General features: G+C 40.8%; 1 pseudogene; it reads right to left on the bottom strand.

Moving 5' to 3' along the window:
- Positions 1-1861: 1861 nt before the first annotated feature.
- The window catches only part of LOC128518495 (NLR family CARD domain-containing protein 3-like), a 32651-nt pseudogene continuing 12666 nt past the window's right edge, over positions 1862-21846 (bottom strand).

Here is a 21846-nt window from a genome sequence, read left to right on the forward strand (position 1 = left end):
AGTAAACAAAGGCCAACCCTGCAAAGTTTCTGAGGCATCCAGAGAAGGACCAGCTCCAGCTGGATTCTGCTTTATGATGGTTGGAGCCACGTATGCTGCTCTTGTGCTCCCAGTGACCCCGACCCCTTCTGCCCTCTGCACCTACTGACTCCCTGTGCTGAACTGGACTTCATGTTAATTTAAATGACTTCTGTTATATTGAACTTTCACCTTCACAACACACATGATGTTACATCATTTCTATCTGTTATCATCCAAATGAGGATGGGTTCCCTGATTGAGTCTAGTTCCTCTCAAGTTTTCTATTGCCATCTTAGGGACTTTTACCCTTGACTTGCATATCGGAGACATTTCATTCATCATTCATTCATCCTTTTATTATCCAGACACATTTTTCTCACACATACACACTTCCAAATATTTTCTTTTCTAAAAAAATTCTTTAATTTTTGTAAAGCTGCTTTAAGACAATGACCATTGTTAAAAGCGCTATATAAATACAATTAAATTGAATTGAATATCTCTTCAGATCGCTGTGCATCACATCTTCTTCCTGATAACATTGAGGGCAATGTTTTTTGTCCTGCACAATTGCACAATGCTTGTGGATGTTTGCTTCGCAAGTGATATTGCATCGTACTTGTACTACTGGTGTATTTAAATCAGAGGTGTCAAGTAACGAAGTAAAAATACTTTGTTACCTTACTTAGGTAGAAATTTTGGGTATCTATACTTTACTGGAGTAATTATTTTTTAGCCGACTTTTTACTTCTACTCCTTACAGTTTAACGCAATTGTCTGTACTTTCTACTCCTTACATTTTAAAAATAGCCTTGTTACTCCTATTTCATTTCAGCTTGTCATTCAAAAAGCAAACCAAAAAAAAACATCTGAATAAATCGCGCCATCTGGTTGGAGCGAATTTGATTGTGGTTGGATGAGAAGTATAAACATACCATTCCGACACCCTATTGGTTGGTTTTTTTCTTTCAACACCAAGCAAGAAATTTTTAAATGTCCCTAGTGTGTGGTATGGCACCTGCAACGCGTCCTGCCGAAAGACGCTCCAGCGCATAGTGAGAGCAGCTGAGAAAAGATTGTTGGTGTTTCTCTTCCCTCCCTCTAGGACATTTACAACACTTGCCTCACACGAAAAGCTCTCATCGCGCGTGACCCTACCCATCCAACTCAAAGCTTCTTCAGTCTGCTGCCCGACTGAAAGACAGCTTCACCAGGAAGCTCAACTCCCTCCCAGCTCTGTGTCCCCTTTGCTCTTCAGCCTCTCCCACTCTTGTACTGTGAGTCCTCCATTTTACATTTTCATAAGAAAAGTTATGGATGTGTGTATGAGTGAGAAAAAATGTGTTTAGATAATAATGAGATTGTCTCTGATGAGCAAGCCAAGGCGACGGTGGGAAGGAAAAACTCCCTAAGATGGCAATAGGAAGACACCTTGGGAGGAACCAGACTCAACAGGGAACCCATCCTCATTTGAGTGATAACGGATAACAGAAATTATGTTATACTGTATATTATAACGACATCGTGTGTTAGGCTGCTGGAAGTTCAGGACAACAAAAGCTGTCAAAGTTATTATGGAGTCCAGTTCAGCACAGGGATGTCAGCAGATGCAGAGGACTGAGGGGGTCTGGATCACTAGAAGCTCAGGAGCAGCAGGTGTAGATCCAAATCATCATGAATGCCTCAAGATTTTTGCAGGGTTGGCCTCTACGTACTGGAGCTGGCACAATCCCCAGATGCCTCAGGATGGGTAGAGAAACACTTACATGCAAAGAACAGTTTTTGTTTCTAAAAATGTATATGTACAAAATAAGCAATAAAAAGCTTTAAAGGTGCAAGAGAAATTTCCAAAGACATTTAATGATATCCTACAGAGGCAGGGATCATAAAAGTTCAATCAACTAATTCACTCCATGGTGAGGAAAGTGAAAAAACTGTACCTACCACAAACGAGGCACTTGACAATACATAATTGAGCAGAGTAGACTGACTTATGAAGCACAAACAAGATTGTTAGTGTGCGAGTGAGTGTGTACAGTATGTGTGTGTGCCCTGCGATGGATTGGCACCCTGTCGAGGGAGTACTCTGCCTCGTGACCTAAGCCTACTGGGATAGGCTCTGAATACAGGATAATGCGGTATAGAAGTAAGTACCACGTGTGCATAGTAAAAAGTATACACGGACTCTTATATATATCTGGATTTAGATAAACGTGTTGTGTGCAACCACTTACCATAAAAAATTAAGGACATTCAACAAAACATTTTTTTTCAGTGTACACATCTCCAAAATGTCCAAAATGTTCACCATGTGAGGAAAAAACAATATGTTCAGGGAGAGTCTGTGTTAATAAAGTGCATTTATTAATTTTATAAAATGATCTTCATTGGAGCCAGTCTGTGACAGAATTCTTTACATCCTAAAAACAAAAGAAAAAAAAGGTTTATATTTAAGCTGAATTTATAATTTTGAGCATGTAATATTTTAGATGTCAAGATTAATTTAATTAGCGCATTAAATCTGAACCGGTTTACAATAGTCAAAACTCACCTCAAGTCCTGGAGTTTGTAATGTTTATCTTCTTTGAGGCTAATGAGAATCTCCTTTCCTAAGTCTATGAGGTCATTCCAAGACAGATTCAGTTCTCTCAGGTGTGAGGGGTTTGATCTCAAAGCTGAAGTCAAAGCAGCGCAGCCTTCATCTGAGATCTCACAATCACACAACCTGCAGAAAGACAATGACACTCTCTTTATTTTTAGTTCCGGACAAAGAATAATAAAGGTTATCAGCACAGTTACTAAAATCACTGTGCGTTACTGGGAACTGAATTTCTTTAATTAAACAAAAAAGTGAATAAAGAAAATGCTAAAGTGTGTGTGTGTATGCGTGCGTGTGTGTTTTTGTCTGTAAAACCTGGGCTGTAAATCTTTTCTACTTTTTGGTCCTTATTTTAGTAGTACTTTATTTTAGTATTATTTAAGTGTACTGACAGTTCGAATATTTAGGAACACCTCTCTCCTCCTTTTTTATAAGTTCACATGTAAGCTTCTCCTTGTTAATTATTATAGTGTTTCTTGGAAATCAAGTGTGTATCCCCTTTCCCTTGCCATTTTAATAATAAAAAGAAGCTAAAGATAGCAGATTATTTTTAACTGAAGTAAATGCCTTGTCCCAAAAAAGTGCCATTTCAGCAGTGTCAAATTATTGGGCTGCATCAAGCAAAGAAGCAACTTCAACTATTTTTTAAATTGACTAAAACTGGATTAAGAACTTATCAACACACCATTAAACATGATGCTAAATGTGGTTGGAAAAAAAAAATCATGTGTGGGAATCACTTAAACACTTGGTAAAGTCGCATTGTAAAAATCATCAGTAATAACCAGAGCTATGTTTAATACTGAAAAGTATATCCCCACCACACACACACACACACACCCACACACACACAATGTGATGAGAACTCACAGGATTGTGACTAAACAGCTGCGTGTCCATAAGAAAACCACTTGTTTTTGTAATCAGAAAAAAAGGCTTTATTTAGCTACAGAGAATAAAAATTGGACTTTGGAGCATTGGAAAAGGGTCATGTGCTCTGATGAAATAAGAAGGGTAGCTCATGAAGCAATGCAGTTTTTACACACACTCACACACTACGGGCAATTTGGGAACGTCAATCAGCCTAACCTGCATGTCTTTGTACTGTGGGAGGAAACCGGAGTACCCAGAGGAACCCCACTGTGCACTTTTCTTTAATACGGCAAACAAGTATTCCCACTCAACCCTATCGAAAGCTTTCTCAGCATCCAGTGAAATTACAACCTCAGGAGATACAGATGTTTGTTTGGAGTAAATTATATTAAAAAGTGTATGAGTATTAAAAAACAAATGCCGTCCTTTTATGAAACCGGTTTGCTCCTCAGATATAACATGTGGTGAAACATCTTCTAAACGGGATGCAATTACTTTAGCCAAAACTTTCACATCAGCATTCAGCAATGATAATGGCCTGATCCACACTAAAGGGGATCCTTTTCCTTTTTAAGAAGAAGAGCAATTAAGGCTTGGTTAAAGGTAGATGATAATGAGCCCTGATCGAAGGATTCATTGAACACACTAAGAAGCAATGGTGGCAATTTATCTATAAACTTTTTTATAAAATTCAATTGGAAAATCGTCTGGGCCTGGAGCTTTATTAGACTGCATTGCCTTAATTGAAACTTGATTTCTTCAAGAGATAATGGAGAATCCAAGACCCTTACAGATATTGTATCAATAACAGGAATATCAATACTTCAAAGGAAATCATTCAATTTTATATCATCTTTAAGGCATTTAGATTTATAAAGGGAGGAGTAATATGATTTAAAAACTGCATTGATCTCTATAGGATCAGCAGTAATAATATTTAAGTCATTTTTAATTTGTGGTATTAGGCGTGGGGCATGCTGTCGTTTTAGCTGATGTGTTAACAATCTACTTGATTTATCACCATATTCATAATACGTTCCCCGAGTCTGTAACAACATACGTTCTGTTTCTTTTGTAGAAAGAAGATCAAATTTTGATTGTAAGTCAATACGTTGCTTGTACAACTCGGGATAAGGATTAGATGCATAAATATGGTCGAGTTAGCTAATAGCTGATGTGAGTTCGTTGAGCCTAGTCTTGCGACTTTGATTTAGAAAAGCAGAGTATGAGATGATTTGCCCTATAAGATAAGCCTTAAGAGTTTCCCATAATAATGAATAAGAAGTGGACTCAAGATGGTTAAACAACAAAAATTCATCAATAGTGTTAGAAATGAATGTACAAAACTCTTTGTCCGCTAAAAGAAGTGAGTTAAACCGCCAAGACGATGGGGTCTGTAAATGCGTTGATAATTGGATATCCAGTGATAAGGGAGCATGGTCAGAAATCACAATACTTAAATAATCTGAAGAAACAACAGAAGAATTGAGTTGACTGTCAATGAAAAAATAATCAATTCTAAAATATGAATGATGCACCTGAGAAAAAAATGAGAATTTTTTATCTACAGGATTACGGAATCTCCATGGGTCTACAAGGCCATTCTGTGACATAAAATCAAAAAATATTTTAGACATGGCAGACTGGGACACAACACGAGAGCTAGAGCAATCCAAAACTGGATCAGAAACACAGTTTAAATCTCCCCCAAAAATTATCAAGTGGGTGTTTAAGCAGGGAAGGCTACTAAGTAATTTATTCGCAAAATCTGGATCATCAAAGTTTGGAGCATAAAAATTTACCATCAAAACCTTGGTTTGAAATAGTGTGCCTGCAACAATAAGATACCTGCCATTTCTGTCAGCAATTATATGGCTAGGTGAAAACTGTATCTTTTTGTTAACTATTATGGCCACACCCCGTGACTTAGAATTAAAATTAGAATGAAAAATTTGACCTACCCAGGGACGGAGAAGCCTATGATGATCCTTAACTTGAAGATGTGTTTCTTGTAAAAACACTATCAGTATGTAAACGTTTCAGGTGATTAAATACCCTAGATCTTTTAATTGGGTTACCCATACCTCTAATGTTTCAGCTAAGAAAACCGATAGGTGTACTACTCCCAACTAAACTTGGGCCTACATAGGAATTAGCCATTTATCCAAAAAATGTAAAAATGATAGAGATTCGCAGAGCCAGAAGGATGACACCCCCCTCCCCCCACATGCACACATGCACACACACTCACAAACACAAAACACAAATCTAAAGTCTCCATCCTAACAAACCCTAGGAGACAGCAAATTAAACTAACTAAAAGAAAAGTCGCTCTCACAGTAACTGTGACCACGACTCGGAGAGTGAGCCCGATGTAGAAGGGGAAAGACGAAAGAGAAAAAAAACTAAGGAAAACAAAAAGGCTCCCACAGATTAAATACAGTAGAACAAAAATAATGCGCAAATGGAAGTATCCTCATCCCCAACTTATAATAATGTATAGGTAAATAATAACCATCTTAAAAGAAAAAGAAGAAAAAAAAGAAGATGGAAAAAAACAGCAACAACAACAAAAAAAACCTAAAGGTAATTGAATAAAATATATTAATCAAAAACACTGACTTTGCAAAATAAGAAGCTTGTATAGATAGAGGTAGCATCAGAAAATGTAAACAGTTCACACATTTAGCTTTTTTAAAAAGGAGAAAGAAAAGTAAACCCCTATTCAACAATAAAACAGAATTAAGGTTTCCCATAATGACGAACTATTTAAAACACCACGAGTGCAGATCACGCAGTTTGGATAGTTTTAATGTAGTCCTTTGCTTCATCTGCCGAAAGAAAATCTTTCCCTACACCATTGTCCGTTATCCTCAGCCGCGCTGGATAGAACAGACCGTAGCGCGGTCTGTTAGGACCCTCAGGAACACCGATTATGCGAACATTATTACGACGTGATCTGGCGTCCAAATCTTCGCATTTGTTATCCAGTTTAATTAAATCTGCTGTAAGACGTTGTATCTTACTTTTCATTGCAGTAATATCATCAGTACAACCGGAAAGCGAACGCTCCATCTCACCTACGGTACCCTTTAGCGCAGACAGTCCGGCATCAATGGCGGCCTTGTCATTAGCCAGTTGTGTCTTTACAGCCTGTAATTTTGTAATTCTGTAATTTAATTGTGGACAAGTCATCACCCAATGCAGCACGCAGTTCTGTCTTAAAAATATCCGCGATATCCTTCCTCAATGAGGACAATATCTCGAGCTTCAGCGCACCCGTGTCAATCACAGAGACAGCCTGGTGAACCGTGGGGTCAGCCTGGTGAACCGTGGGGGCGAATCACGCGAAGGTGAGGCCGTGACCTGTGGATTAGGCCTCAGTTGTGACTGTGTTGTGCTACGGGTTTTAGTGTTTTTACCGGACATTGTAACCACCTTTAGAGACAAATGTAAAAATAAAACTGTTAACGGGGAAAAATGACAGTAAAATTAAAACTGGAAAGCGCAATTTAATAACAATTTTAACAATAATCCTCCGGAGCCTTCCAAAACACGTCCTACTCCATCATGAGCTTAACAGCGCCCCTCGTCAATTCACATGTTGTTGCTTTCTGTCCTCAGTCGCATCTGTTTTCAGTCATCCCTCAGCTTCTACAGAGCAAATTTACATTCTCACCAGTGCTTTTAGCCTACATCCTCAGTCTCACTCAGAAGTTACATGCTTCAATGGCTTTAATCTAAGGTGCTGTTAATTGGTAATTTTTGAGGCTGGTAACTCTAAATTGGAATGTTAAAAGATTGGATGACCGATAATTTTCCATTATTAATTTTAGATGTAAATATTCCTTATTGGTCCAAAAACCAGTACAAAAGCTCTCACAATTCAGCCTGCATTTAGAAGAATGTACTATTTCTACTAGCTAAACAGTGAAAGACCTGGGTGTACTATAAGACAGCAACTTGTCCTGAAAATCATATTTTCAAGATTACAAGAAAAGCCTTTTTCCTTCTTAGAAATATTGCCAAGCTTAGAAACATTTTATCTGTATCTGATGCAGACAAGTTCATGGATTCTGTCATGGAGCGGAGCGAAAAGAGGTGAATCCAAGGGCAGATTGGGTGAAGGATCCCCGCCGGGAGAGATTCAGTGATGTATGAGTCCATGGCTTGGTGTTCCTTGGGCAACAAAGCGTATAGGCGGTCCTTGGAGAGAGTGGTGCCTGGAAGTAGATCAATGGCGCAGTCGTATGGCCAGTGGGGGGGCTGAAAACAGCCTTGAGGTTGTGATACTCAGGGGGCACGTGTGAGTGATTAAAGGGAGCAGACTCCCGTCGATGGTTTAAACCTTGAAATGGCTCAAAAGGCAGCGCAGGGATTCCCAGGCCCTTAGCTGAAGCAGCGTTGATTAAGTTATAGCCTAATCCTGAGTTGATCAATGCTTGCGCCAGGTGGGTCTATTGTCCATGAATAAGGAAGACGGGGAGCAGCCGGCATTGGTCCGGAGGTTTTTTTGGGATAGTGCCTTCTAGTGCTCCCAGCTGAACTTGAGGGCTCCTCCTCTTTACTGGACAGTTCTTAAGTACATGATCCGAGTCCCCGCAGTAGAAGCAGACTCCTTCCACTCGGTGGTGCTGCAGCTCCTCCGGTGAGACGTGGGTTCTGTCTTGTTGTATAGTTTCCACCTGAGAGTTGGGTCGTGGAAGGACTCTGGGTAGTGAAATCCTGGCCTTCCCCTGAAGGCAGAGACGTGAATTTACTCGGCTGGCCAGATCCATGAGATCTTGGAGTGATGAAAGGGGTTCTTGAGAAATTAGCTCATCCTGGATTGCTTCTGTCAGTTCTTCAGAGAAGGTGTTACTCAGAGCATGGCCATTCCACCCGCTGGGGAGAGCTAGAGTCTGGAATTCTACGATGTAGTCATAGGCTGACCGTGAGCCTTGGTGGAGTTTTAACAGCTTGTGACCTGCCTCCCTTCTGTGACATAAGCAGTCGAACACCCTCTCCATCTCATATTCGTCATAGTTTAAGCAGCAGGGGTCGTGAGTGTCCCAGAGAGCAGTGCTCCATTCTCGAGCCCGTCCTGCGAGGAGCGTTATCATGTACAGTAGGTGGTCAGCCGCAATCCAGTGTCTTCTTGTGCCAGTCCCAAGTCTGGATAAATGCAGCGGGTTGTGTCAGGAAGGACATCAGACATAAAACATTTGCCAGATCAATGTTGCGAATCACAAATATAATTCCCATACCAGGATCTGTCGTGGCCCGGGTTAACAACGACCGCCACTGGTGCTGTTGACCTACAGGGTGCTGGTGAAAACTGGGCTACTGTTGGTCAAAGAAGGAGAGGGGGAAGGCATGTTCGAAAGCAGAGAGAGAAGAGGAAAGGCAAGAGTTTAGAAGTGATAGTAGGGACTTTGAATGTTGGTACCATGAAAGGAAAGGGAAGAGAGTTGGTTGATATGATGCAGAGAAGGAAGGCGGATATACTGTGTGTCCAGGAGACCAGGTGGAAAGGTAGCAAGGCCAGAAGCTTAGGAGCAGGGTTCAAATTGTTTTACAATGGTGTGGATAGGAAAAGAAATGGAGTAGGAGTTATTTTAAAAGAGAAGTTTATAAGGATTGTTCTAGAGTTGAAGAGAGTATCAGATAGGATGATGAGTCTGAAGCTGGAAATTGAAGGGGTGATGTTCAATGTTGTTAGTGGTTATGCCCCACAGGTAGGATGTGAGTTAGAAGAGAAGGAGAAATTCTGGAGTGAGTTAGATGAAGTGATGCAGAGCATCCCCAGAGGTGAAAGAGTGGTGATTGGTGCAGACTTCAATGGACATGTTGGGGAAGGGAACAGAGGTGATAGAAATGTGATGAACAGGTTTGGTCTTCAGGACAGAAATGTAGAAGGACAGATGGTGGTGGACTTTGCAAAGAGAATGGAAATGGCAGTAGTTAATACTTTCGTTCAGAAGAGGCAGAAACAGGTAGACTACATCTTGTGTTGACGTTGTAATCTGAAGAGATCAGTGATTGCAAAGTGTCGATAGAGGAGAGTGTAGCCAGACAACACAGAATGGTGGTGTGTAAAATAACCCTGGTGGTGAGGACAAAGGCAGAGCAGAGGACAAAGTGGTGGAAGCTGAGAAAGGAAGAATGTTGTGTAGACTTCAGGGAGGAGTTGAGACAGGCTATGGGTGGTCAGGAGGTGCTTTCAGCTGTGACAACTACAGCCAATGTGATCAGGGAGACAGGTAGAAGGGTACTTGGTGTATCATCAGGTAAGGGAAAAGTGGACAAGGAGACCTGGTGGTGGAATGAGGAAGTCCAGGAGTGTATACAGGGAAAGAGGCTAGCTAAGAAGAAGTGGGATACTTAGAGGACTGAAGAGAGTAGACAGGAGTACAGGGAGATGCAGAGTAAGGTGAAGGTAGAGGTGGCAAAGGCCAAACAAAGAGCATATGAGGACTTGTATGCTAGGCTGGACAGTAAGGAGGGAGAGGTGGATCTGTACAGGTTGGCGAGGCAGAGAGATAGGGATGGGAAGGATGTGCAGCAGGTTAGAGTGATTAAAGATAGAGATGAAAATGTACTGACAGATGCCAGGAGGGTAATGGGAAGATGGAAGAAGTACTTTGAGGAGTTGATGAATGAGGAAAACGAAAGAGAACAAAGAGTAGAAGAGGTGACTGTTGTGGAACAGAAAGTAGCAAATATTAGTAAAAGTGAGGTGAGAAGGGCGTTGAAGAGGATGAAGAGTGGAAAGGCTGTTGGTCCTGATGACATACCTGTGAAGGTATGGAAATGCTTAGGAGAGGTGGTAGTAGACTTTCTGACTAGTTTGTTTAACAAGATTTTGGAGAGTGAGAGGATTCCAGAGGAATGGAGGAGAAGTGTATTGGTGCCGATTTTTAAGAACAAGGGAGATGTGAAGAGCTGTGGCAATTACAGAGGTATAAAGCTAATGAGCCATACAATAAAGCTGTGGAAAAGAGTAGTGGATGCTTAATTAAGGGCAGAGGTGAGCATTTGTGAGCAGCAATATGGTTTTATGCCTAGAAAGAGTACATCAGATGCAGTATTTGCTTTCAGGATGCTGGCGGAGAAGTACAGAGAAGGTAATAAAGAGTTGCATTGTGTCTTTGTAGATTTAGAGAAAGCGTATGACAGGGTGCCGAGAGAGGAGCTGTGGTATTGTATAAGGAAATCTGCATCAAGGATTGGCTCTGAGCCCCTTCTTGTTTGCTCTGGTGATGGACAGGATGACAGATGAGGTAAGACAGGAGTCTCCATGGACTATGATGTTTGCAGATGACATTGTGATTTGTAGCGAGAGCAGGGAACAGGTAGAGGAAAATATGGAGAGGTGGAGGTATGCTCTGGAAAGCAGAGGAATGAAGGTTAGCTGCAGCAAGACGGAATACATGTGTGTGAATGAGAGGGACTCAAGAGGGACGGTGAGGCTACAGGGAGCAGAGGTAAAGAAGGTGCAGGATTTTAAGTACTTAGGGTCAACGGTCCAGAGCAACGGAGAGTGTGGAAAGGAGGTGGAGAGGCGGGTACAGGCAGGTTGGAATGGGTGAAGAAAAGTGTTAGTTGTGCGATAAAAGAGTATCAGCGAAAATGAAAGGAAAGGTGTACAGGACAGTGATGAGACCAGCAATGCTCTACGGCTTAGAGACAGTGGCACTGAAGAAAAGACCGGAGGCAGAGCTAGAGGTAGCAGAGCTGAAGATGTTAAGGTTCTCTTTGGGATGACAAGGATGGATAAGATCAAGAAAGTTCATCAGAGGGAGAACCCATGTTAGATGTTTTGGAAATAAAGTCAGAGAGGCCAGATTGAGGTGGTTTGGACATGTTCAGAGGAAAGATTGTGAATATATCGGTAAAAGGATGCTAAGGTTGCAACTGCCAGGCAGGAGATCTATATAGGAAGTCCAAAGAGGAGATTTATGGATGCAATGAGAGAGGACATGAAGAGGATGCAGAGGATAGGGTTAGATGGAAGCAGATGATTCGCTGTGGCGACCCCTACAGCTTACAAATAGCTGGTTGTTCTGGGAAACTGGGTTGAGCATTAATGTTAATTTCAGTTCTGTTAAGTCAGTTTTGTTTTGTCTTATGTTCTGTTAAAGTAGTGTTGGCGTTTGGTTTCTGGAGCTCTTTAAGTTTATATCTGTCTTGATTTAGTTTGTCTCTGTGTATCCTAGTAGGATTAGCCTCCAGGAGAATTAGCCTTGTGTGTTTACCCTCATGTGTAAGTAACCTCCTTTGCATGTTTAGTTCTTAGTCTGTATCAATACTAATCAGTGCACTACGACCAGGAGCTGAACACGCTCAAAACAGTGAAGATGATTGTGGACTCCAGGAGAAACGCCCCTGCACTTTCCCCACTCACCATCATGAACAGCACTTTGACAGTGGAGTCATTCCAGGTCCTGGGCATGACCAACTCTCAGGACCTGAAGTGGGACATTCGCATTGACTCCATTGTTAAAGTGCCCCAATTATGCCATTTTAAAGGTTGCTAATATTGCTTAATGAGTCTCTTAAAACAGGTTTACATGTATGCAAGGTCAAAAAACACTTTAGTTTTCTCCAAAAATTGATTAAATTTTACCCCATTTTTAAATGATTCGTAAACGACTCGTGTGAAGCAGTTCGAATATTCAGTCTGTCTAAACCCCTCCTTTTCATGAGCCCTCACTGCTGTGATTGGTCAGATGGCGCGGTGATTTATGACTGGTCTACCGCTACAGCGTGAGTCGGAAAACGAAACGCACATGACCATAGCTGAACGACGGCTCTGGAGACCCGTCAATACATAGAAAAGATGGCCTCGGTTTAACCGTGTAACGACCAGCTAATTTTATATTAACTGTGGCTAATATAAAAATCGAGAGGCCTTTTATCTTTGTGTCGATGTTGCGTTAAAAGGCTGGTGAGCAAAAAGGACAAACAAGTAGATTAAGCAAACGTGTATTATACAAAACTAAATAAAGTAAACGAAAAAGTTTCACCACAACCAAACAAAGATATAAACAATATTTACAAATGATATATAATAAACGGTAGGTGTATGTGTGCGAGTGAGTGAAAAATGTCCAAAGACCGTGTTTTATTGTATGTGTGTTAATCGAGTATACAGAGTATGGTTCAGTCTCACAGGGGTTAATGAAGTCCGGGAGGCCGATGACGGAGGGGGAGAAGTCCAGGGAATATGTCCAGTCAAAGATAATCCGGTTAAAAAATCTTAAGAAAATGAGCCTTACAGATAGTGCAGATAGTTTATGTTCACATACAGCTACATGACACACTGCATAAAAGAAAATATTTGAAAAAGCATGATAGTGGCACGTGCCACTATTATGCTTGTTCAAATATTTTCTTTCATACAGTGTGTCATGTAGCTGTACATGACACACTCAGAGGTTGTATTTCCTTCGCCAGCTAAAGAAGTTCAACCTGCGACAGCAAGCTGATCATGCAGTTTTACTCAACCATCATTAAATCTCTCCCGTGTCTGGTTTGGTTCAGCTACAAAATCAGACATCAGAAGACTACAAAGGATGGTTCAGACTGCTGAAAGGATTATCGGCACTCTGCCCACGCTGCAAAAACTGTATATATCCAGAATGAAAAGGGCTCGGAATATTACACCCAAGCCACCTTCTCTTTGAACTTTTGCTGTCTGGTCAACGCTACAGAGCACAGAATACTGGGACTGTCAGACACAAGAACAGTTTTTCCCCCCAGGCAATGTACCTCATGAACATTTAAGCTATATATCACATACAAATTATTCTTTCTGATTCTTCTCACTGTGCAATAAATATATGTGTAATATTACCACAGATATTTATATAATTTACTTATTTTATAGAAACCCACACCCTGCTCCACTTGTTGTTAACCTTTTTCTTAAAAAATAAATAAATCCCACACCCTACTCCATTTGTTGTTAATGTTTTTTTTGTCTTGTCATTGTTTTGTTTTGGAAGCTCTGTCACTAAAACAAATTCCTTGTATGTGCAACTTGGCAATAAAACTCTTTGATTCTGATTAGTAGGCAGTAGACTCATTGGCCACAGCCAATAAGAGGGAAAGCAGATGCCTAAAGTACTTATACATTGTGGTAGAAGGTTAGAAAAAAGATTAAAGTGACATGAAGTGATCTGATGGAATGTCACAGAGAATCTGTTCAAAAAGAGCTACATACAGTACCAAGTCATCCATCAAAAAGAAGAAATTCAGTAGGCCTTAGCGAAAGATGTGGCCTAGCTCGAGAAGCTAACCCACATGTGTATAATTATAAAATTGATAGAAAAGAGGTGGGGAATAAACAGTATATAACATACAAATTAGGGAACTGTCACGATCTGGGTGTATTGGCAGGTGTTGAACGCCGTGGGCGGAAGGAGCAGGCATAGAGGCAGAGGGGTGGTGTAACCAAAAAAAAGAGTCTTTTTAATAATAATTAAACAAAATATAAATAAAGATACAAACAAAGAAACAAACAAACTTAAACGATACTTAACTTTGTGCTGACAGGGGCTCTCTGGTAAGACACATAACACGCCCTGCGGCGAGACACATAACACGCCCTGCGGCGAGACACATAACACGCCCTGCGGCGAGACACATAACACGCCCTGCGGCGAGACACATAACACGCCCTGCGGCGAGACACATAACACGCCCTGCGGCGAGACACATAACACGCCCTGCGGCGAGACACATAACACGCCCTGCGGCGAGACACATAACACGCCCTGCGGCGAGACACATAACACGCCCTGCGGCGAGACACATAACACGCCCTGCGGCGAGACACATAACACGCCCTGCGGCGAGACACATAACACGCCCTGCGGCGAGACACATAACACGCCCTGCGGCGAGACACATAACACGCCCTGCGGCGAGACACATAACACGCCCTGCGGCGAGACACATAACACGCCCTGCGGCGAGACACATAACACGCCCTGCGGCGAGACACATAACAGGGGGACAAACACATAAGACACAAACGAGGCGTGGAGCTGGAACGGGAGACACACGTAAAGACGAGACACACGTAAAGACGAGACACACGTAAAGACGAGACACACGTAAAGACGAGACACACGTAAAGACGAGACACACGTAAAGACGAGACGAGAGACCAAGAGAGGGACAGGACAAGGGCTAAAGACATGCCAATCAGCTAGGCATGGCTTTTAGCTAAACATGGTTAAGCATTGCTTAACCATGGCAGTTAGCTACACATACACCTAGCTAAGCACGCCTTTAGCCCCAACATGCACTAAGCTATACTTACCTAATAGCTAAAACACACTAGGGAATAGGGGCTCAGAAACACAGACAAGGATACCCAGTGGCTAGGCGAGGCAGCCCTCCAAGACTAAGGGAGGCAGCACTCACAAGCTAGTCGTTACTCCCAAGCCAGGAGGGACAGCACTCTAAACCTAGGCACACTGGAACACTAGGGGTAGAGGAAACACAGGACAGCTAGAGACACAAAGGGGTTAAGGCTAGAAGCATGCTAGTTACTGTAACACAATATAGATCTTAGCTAAGCACGCTCCTAGCCACACACACACCTAACTACTTACCTGCTCTAGCTAACCACAAGAACACAGGAGGACAGGACTGAATCAGCTCCACTAACACAGACACACAAAACATACACAGAGACAAAGTATCAAACTATCAAAGTACAAACTAAACATATAACTAAACAGAACAAAAGCCCACACATGTGACAGTGGTAATACCCAAAAATGCTCGACCCAGTTTCCCAGTGTAAACAGCTATTTATAGATTGGTTGATGGCTACCTCGGTTCAGGTGTGCACTGCATCACCTGACCGAGGTGCCTGCTGGGAAACTGAGTCGGCCAACAAAAACTACAAACTAAAAACAGTGACCTCTAGTGGAGGACCCTTACAGGAACTGAATAAAATATAATATAAATAATTAATAAAAAGCAGATCAGACAAAGAAACGAGAAGGAGCAACATAATGGTCTTTGATTATATAAAACAAGTGCTAAAAAAAAAATCTTTTGCTTTTTGGCTCTTTTGGCTTTGGGACTTCTTGGGGCATCGACATATGTTGATGACCGCTTTTTGATTAGTTTAGATTTTTCTGTCTTGTCAACATCAATAAATGTTGGTTTGCTTTTCTCTACTAAAAGTGTGCCTGGTGATTATTGTTCAAAATGTTTTGCATGGAGAAAACTCACTATTGATGAGGCTTCCACTTTTGACCAGACATTTATTTATGATTATGGTAATGTTTACAGTATTCCTCAGATGAGGATGGATTGCCTTTTGAGTTTCGTTCCCCTTGAGGTTTCCACCTTATGTCATCTCTTTCTTACCATTATCGCTGCCAGCTTGCTCATTAGAATGTATATGTAATATGTAAAGGCATAAACTGATATTGACTGATTTGACTTTTACTTTATGTTTAAGAACAACAGAATTATGCACATACATATGACATGATAATGGAACAAAAACCGGGATGGTGGTAAAACTGATACACTAGTATTAAGAGAGCTTATCTTACCTTAGTATCTCCAGTTTACAGTAAGGATTCTTCAGTCCAGCAGAGAGGCGCTTTACTCCAAAGTCTCCGAGTTTATTTCCAGACAGATCCAGTTCTCTCAGACTGGAGGATTCAGAGCTGAGCACTGAGGCCAGAGCTGCACAACCTCCCTCACTCAGGTTACATTTATTAATACTGAATACAAAAGACAGAGTGCAGTTACATTGGCGTAGGTTATTGAACAAATATTAAATATACTGCCGGGGGATTAAAAAAATCTAATATTTCCTTGGACCGCCTTTTGTTTTGATAATGGCTGTGGCATTGTTTTAATATGCTCATGCAACGTCATATTTACATCCATAGTCACATGTATTTCTCTCCAAGATCTTGTATTGATGATGGGAGAGTCAAACCACTGCGTAAAGCCTTCTTCAGCACATCGTAAGGTTTCTCAACGGGGTTAAGGTCTGGACTCTGTGATGATCAATGAGTCTCGAGCTCCCTAAACCACTCTTTCACAAGTTGAGCCCAATGATTTCTGGCATCGTTATCTTAGAATATGCCAATGCCATCAGGGAAGAAAAAAATCTACTGACGAGAAAACCTGGTCGTTCAGTACAGTGGAACCTCAGTTCATGAATGTAATTTGTTCCTAAATTCTATTTGTGACCTGATTTGGCCGTAGACTGATTTAGTTTTTTTTCCATAGTGTAGCAAGATAAGCTGGTGCCTAAACAGTTTTTTGTTATTCTCTGTTAGATGGTTAAAGGAGGGTGCCTTATATTAATCTGTTTGCTCTGTGTTTTATATGTGGCCATCAGTGTTGGGCGTTTCAAAGTAACGTGTTAGAGTATTTGGATTACTTCTTTTATGTAACAAGTAATCTGACGCATTAGGTCTGCCATTTAAATACTCAGTTATTTAGTTACTTTTTCAAAAATGTAATCTGTTAATTAGATAATTTATGTAATCCATGAGCCAGACAGCAGTCATTTCCAATCTGTGTGTGAAAGTCGTCGTACAAATCCCCCGGTAACCCACCCTCCTCTGTTATTCCTGCTGTTATACCCCTATCTCACCTATGCGGTTGAAGCTCGCGGTGAATCATGATGAACCATGAAGTAGTATTTACGCCTACTTCATGAAATCATGGAGGTGAGATAGGGGTATTAGTAGTTAAGAGATCATGGGCCAAACTCAATTGGTAAAATAATTATAAAGGTCTTGACTAAAACAACATGATGAGGAATCACAAAGGAGTTTTTATTTTCCGCAATAGAAAAGTACTCTAACTAATTACTTTTATCAGAAAGTAATGCTGTAATGTAACTGATTACGCTTTGAAGACAGTAATTTTGTAATATAATTAGTTACTTTAAAAAGTAACACCCCCAACAGTGGTGGCCATAACATTGTTTGGAGGAGTTCCTGTTATCTTATTTAATGCCTGGGTCATGATTCCAGACACTAGCCAATCCGCTGGCGTGGGGGTGTTAAAAAGGTACAGTAGGGGGAGAGCTTCCCTTATTAATTTCCTCTCGTTTGCAGTGCACGCCCCTTTTTGCTGCGCACTGACTTCCGTTTTCTTCTTAGGTTTAAACAATTCTTTGATTTCCTCTTTATGCTTATAGGCTATGGCATTTATTGTTATCCATTTGTAGATTCTACACAGGACTATTTTGGTTTCACGTTTGCCTTACAGTTTTTTTTTAGTACAATGGACAGTGTACATAACGAATGAGTGCATTGGCCTTAGGTAAGTCGCAAGGGGCTAGAATAGAGTTGTTTTCTCCTGCTATCTTTCCTTTTCTCTTCTTTTTCGTGCGTGTGTTGTAGCACTCTGTTCACCACAGTTTTGTTCGGATGATACTTTTTAGCAAAGGCTTGGAGGTCACTCCATTTTGCACAAAATTATTTTATGATGTGAGCGATTGGTCGTAAACCAATTTGGGGGCTGTTTGTGAAATGAGGTTCCACTGTATATTCAGGTAGAGAGCTGAAATTATTTTATTGCGACATAAAATTGCAGACCTGACCAGCTAAATCAAACATTGCACAGGCTTGTACAGTTGGCCCTAGGCATGATGGGTGCATCACCCACTGCCACCTATGGAATAGACTTCCAATTAATGATTGGGACTTAAAAAAGTCTGTGTTTAAGTCTAACCTAAAAACTTAGGTTTACTAACTTAGGTTAAACTTATAGATTTGTTCTTGGGTAAAGGAGCAGACCTGGAGGACTAATGGATGTATTATGGTGAACTGGTATGTTCGGATGCTGTCTTCCCAACTCTCATTGAACCCTCAGGTTTGTTGATGGTCAAGTGTCAATGCCTCATGTCTGTATTTCTTTCTGGTACTTGCTTTTAGTTTTGCTGTAATAATCTTGAGTCCCTGATTGCACAACGACCTTATCTCTTCCATTCTCTCTCACTTTTTCTTCTGATTCAAGTTCTCATCACATGGAAACTCTCTACTATTGAGGATTGCACTTTTGACCATAGGGCACACAGTTATGAGAGATATTTATTTCAGATTATGGTAATGTGTACAGTATTGCTCGAATGAGGATGAGTTGCATTTTGAGTTTCGTTCCCCTCAATGTTTCTCCCGTATATCATCTTGAGGAGTCTTTTCTTGCCACCAGCTTGCTCATTAGGGATAAACCAGTGGCGGCCGGCCCATAGGGGGCGCTGGGGCACCGCCCTCCCTGATAAGAGGGGCTAAAAATGTAAAATATATTTTTTACAAATTAAGTTTTTTAATTCGGTTTACCCACCAGTATGTGCCTACATGCGATATGAATAACATATACAACATTTCCCACCTAGTGACATTCATTCACCAGTGAATTTCCACAGACAGACTTGTATCGTTTCTGTCATGGGGCGCTGAGAAAAAGCGCCCCTGAGTGCAGCCAAATAGCCCGTCATGTACTGTTGCTAGGGTAAATTAATAAATATGCGGCCAATCAGGTTCTCAGAATTTTATGGTCTTGGGGCGCTGGAAATTCTGCCCCAAGCCGCAGAAAAGTTTTTTTTTTTCTTTTGAGGCGCGGCCAATCAGAGAGAGCCGCGGTCAATCAGAGTAATGATGGCGAACTTAACGAGCGAAGAGCAGTTTCCACCAAATTCGGTGAGATCCTTATTAATATACCCGTTTTAGACTGTTGTGTTAAATTGCATTTTTAAAACTGTTTTTCTTTGTGTGAACCACTTTGAGATGCAACTTTGCTTGAAAGGTGATCCAGCTGATCATAACCTTTGATGTTGATTATTGTATTTGATACTCTCTTAAGAATGCATGGCGTATTATACAATGGAAATTTGTTCATTTACTTTATCTGTGAAACTGGTGATTTTGAGGAGGAGATTAAATCATTACTGTTAATTGTAATCATCGTCTGACTGTTGATTTTAATTCTTATTTGGACTAAGCAAAGAAATATTTTGTCACATCAGCCCCACCAGGAAAAATTTTCACCAGCCGCCACTGGGATAAACTGATACATTTATACATCTTTACACTTCTAAATGTTTATATTAATATTATAAATTATATTTCTGGAAATCTGCAGAAACAACCAACTGGAAGACAAAACAAGCTATTTATTTTTACTTCATGTTTAAGAACAAACAGAATTATGCACTTGTAGTATCCATATGACAGGCTAATGAAAGAAAAACAGAGATAGACTGTAAGAGAGATACTGTAAGTGGGATTACTAATACAGTACACTAGAATTAATAAGCTATGGTCCCAGGTCATGTGACTCTTAAAGAGATGATCTTACCTCAATGTCTCTAGTTTACAGTGAGGATTCTCCAGTCCAGCAGAGAGACGCTTTACTCCTGAGTCTCTGAGATTACTCACAGACAGATCCAGTTCTCTCAGACTGGAGGATTCAGAGCTGAGCACTGAGGCTAGAGCTGCACAACCTCCCTCACTCAGGTTACATTTCTTAAAACTAAAAACAAAATACAGAGTGCAGTTACATTGGTGTAGATTATTAAACAAACAATTTAATATTCACTAAATTCAAATACAGCATTAAATATACTGCCAGGCAATAAAAAAGTCACACACTGTTATATTTCATTGGTCCGCCTTTTTGGTTTGATTATGGCTGTGGCATTATTTCGATAAGCTCACAACAGTCACAACATTATTTTATGTCACATTACTTTCTCAATGGGTTTAAGGTAGGGACTCTGTGGTGGCCAATCCATGTATGAAAATTATCTTTTAAGTTTCCCGAACCACTCTTTTACAATTTACCAATGAATCCTGGCATTGTCATCTTTGGAACATGGCTGTGCCAGAGATCTATTCATGGAAAAACCTGGTCATTTAGTCTATTCAGGTAGTCAGCTGACTTAATACTGTATTATTGCCACACAACATTGCTGAGACTAGACCTGACCAACTAAAACAACTCCAAATCATAACACTGCCTTGTGATGGGTGGATCAGCGAAGAAGAGAGGTGGATAAAGTGAGGCATCCATCATGCATAGTGCCTACTGTACAAGCCTCTTTTACAAGGCAGTGTTATGATTTGGAGTTGTTTTAGTTGGTCAGGTCTAGTCTCAGCAATGTTGTGTGGAACAGAGTGAATCTGGACTCATCACACCAAATGACCTTTTTCCAATGTTCCACAGTCCATTCTTGAATTAGCCTCACTAATAAGTGGTTTTCTTTAGGCTACACAGATGTTTAGTCACAAGCCCTTAAGTTAGCCTGATTGTGCATGTAGAAATGCTCTTATTGAGCCTTCCGGTTAGCAGCCACATGGAGTAGACGTGTTAGATAGGTGCTCCGACAATTTTGAATTTCTTCACTCCATTATTCATCTCTAAATGTTAAATTAAATCTTTAGGATATATTAACTTTGTACTCCACCCCACGGTTACTGTATCTATTTTTCATTTATAATGGCTACCAGAAGTGTTAAAACCGGGAAAAGAGATAACACTGCAACCGCTCAAACAGTCGAGGCTATTTCTGCGCTGTTAGACAAGCACCGTGAAGCGTTAGCGGCTGAATTTAAATCCTTGTTTAGTTTATTGGAAAGTAAACTAGACCAAATCAAATCCCAAGTAGAGGACCATGGCCAGCGCTTACCCTCATTAAAACTCACTACGGATGACCTGAACCAGCGTGTAAGCAAATTGGAGAACATCTGCTTTATTGTAAATTGTAGCACTCACAGCTGTTCACCACAGTTTTGTTTGGATGATACTTTTTAGCAAAGGCTTGGAGGTCACTCCATTTTGCACAAAATTATTATATGATGTGTGCGATCCGTGACCGTGGACTGAGCAAAACAGATGCTGGGTGATTTGTTTTATCCGAAATTATGTTTATCCACCTGCATCTCCTCTCAGGGAGAATGAATAGTTCTTTAAACTTTGTGAGCTGGAATGTTAAGGGTTTAAACCATCCAGTCAAGAGAAGGAAGGTGCTCTCACACCTTAAACAACTTAACACTGCAATCGCCTTTTTACAAGAAACTCACATTCGCAGTTCTGATAAGTACAGTAGGGCAACACTAAAACTTTCAGGCCAAAGCTAGGGGTGTCTCAATTCTCATTAATCCAAACATCCCTTTTGAGCAGCATAATATTATTGCGGATATACATGGTCATTATATCATTGTTTCAGGGAAGTTATTTAATACTAATGTAGTGTTGGCTAATTTATATGCCCCTAATTATGATGCTGATTCATTCTTTGAACATTTTTTTTCCTGCTTAACCAGATCTGAGCTCATACTCTCTCATATTAGGGGGAGACTTTAACTGCT

Source organism: Clarias gariepinus, chromosome 3 (assembly GCF_024256425.1).
Source record: "Clarias gariepinus isolate MV-2021 ecotype Netherlands chromosome 3, CGAR_prim_01v2, whole genome shotgun sequence".
In the NCBI taxonomy this organism is placed as follows: domain Eukaryota; kingdom Metazoa; phylum Chordata; class Actinopteri; order Siluriformes; family Clariidae; genus Clarias; species Clarias gariepinus.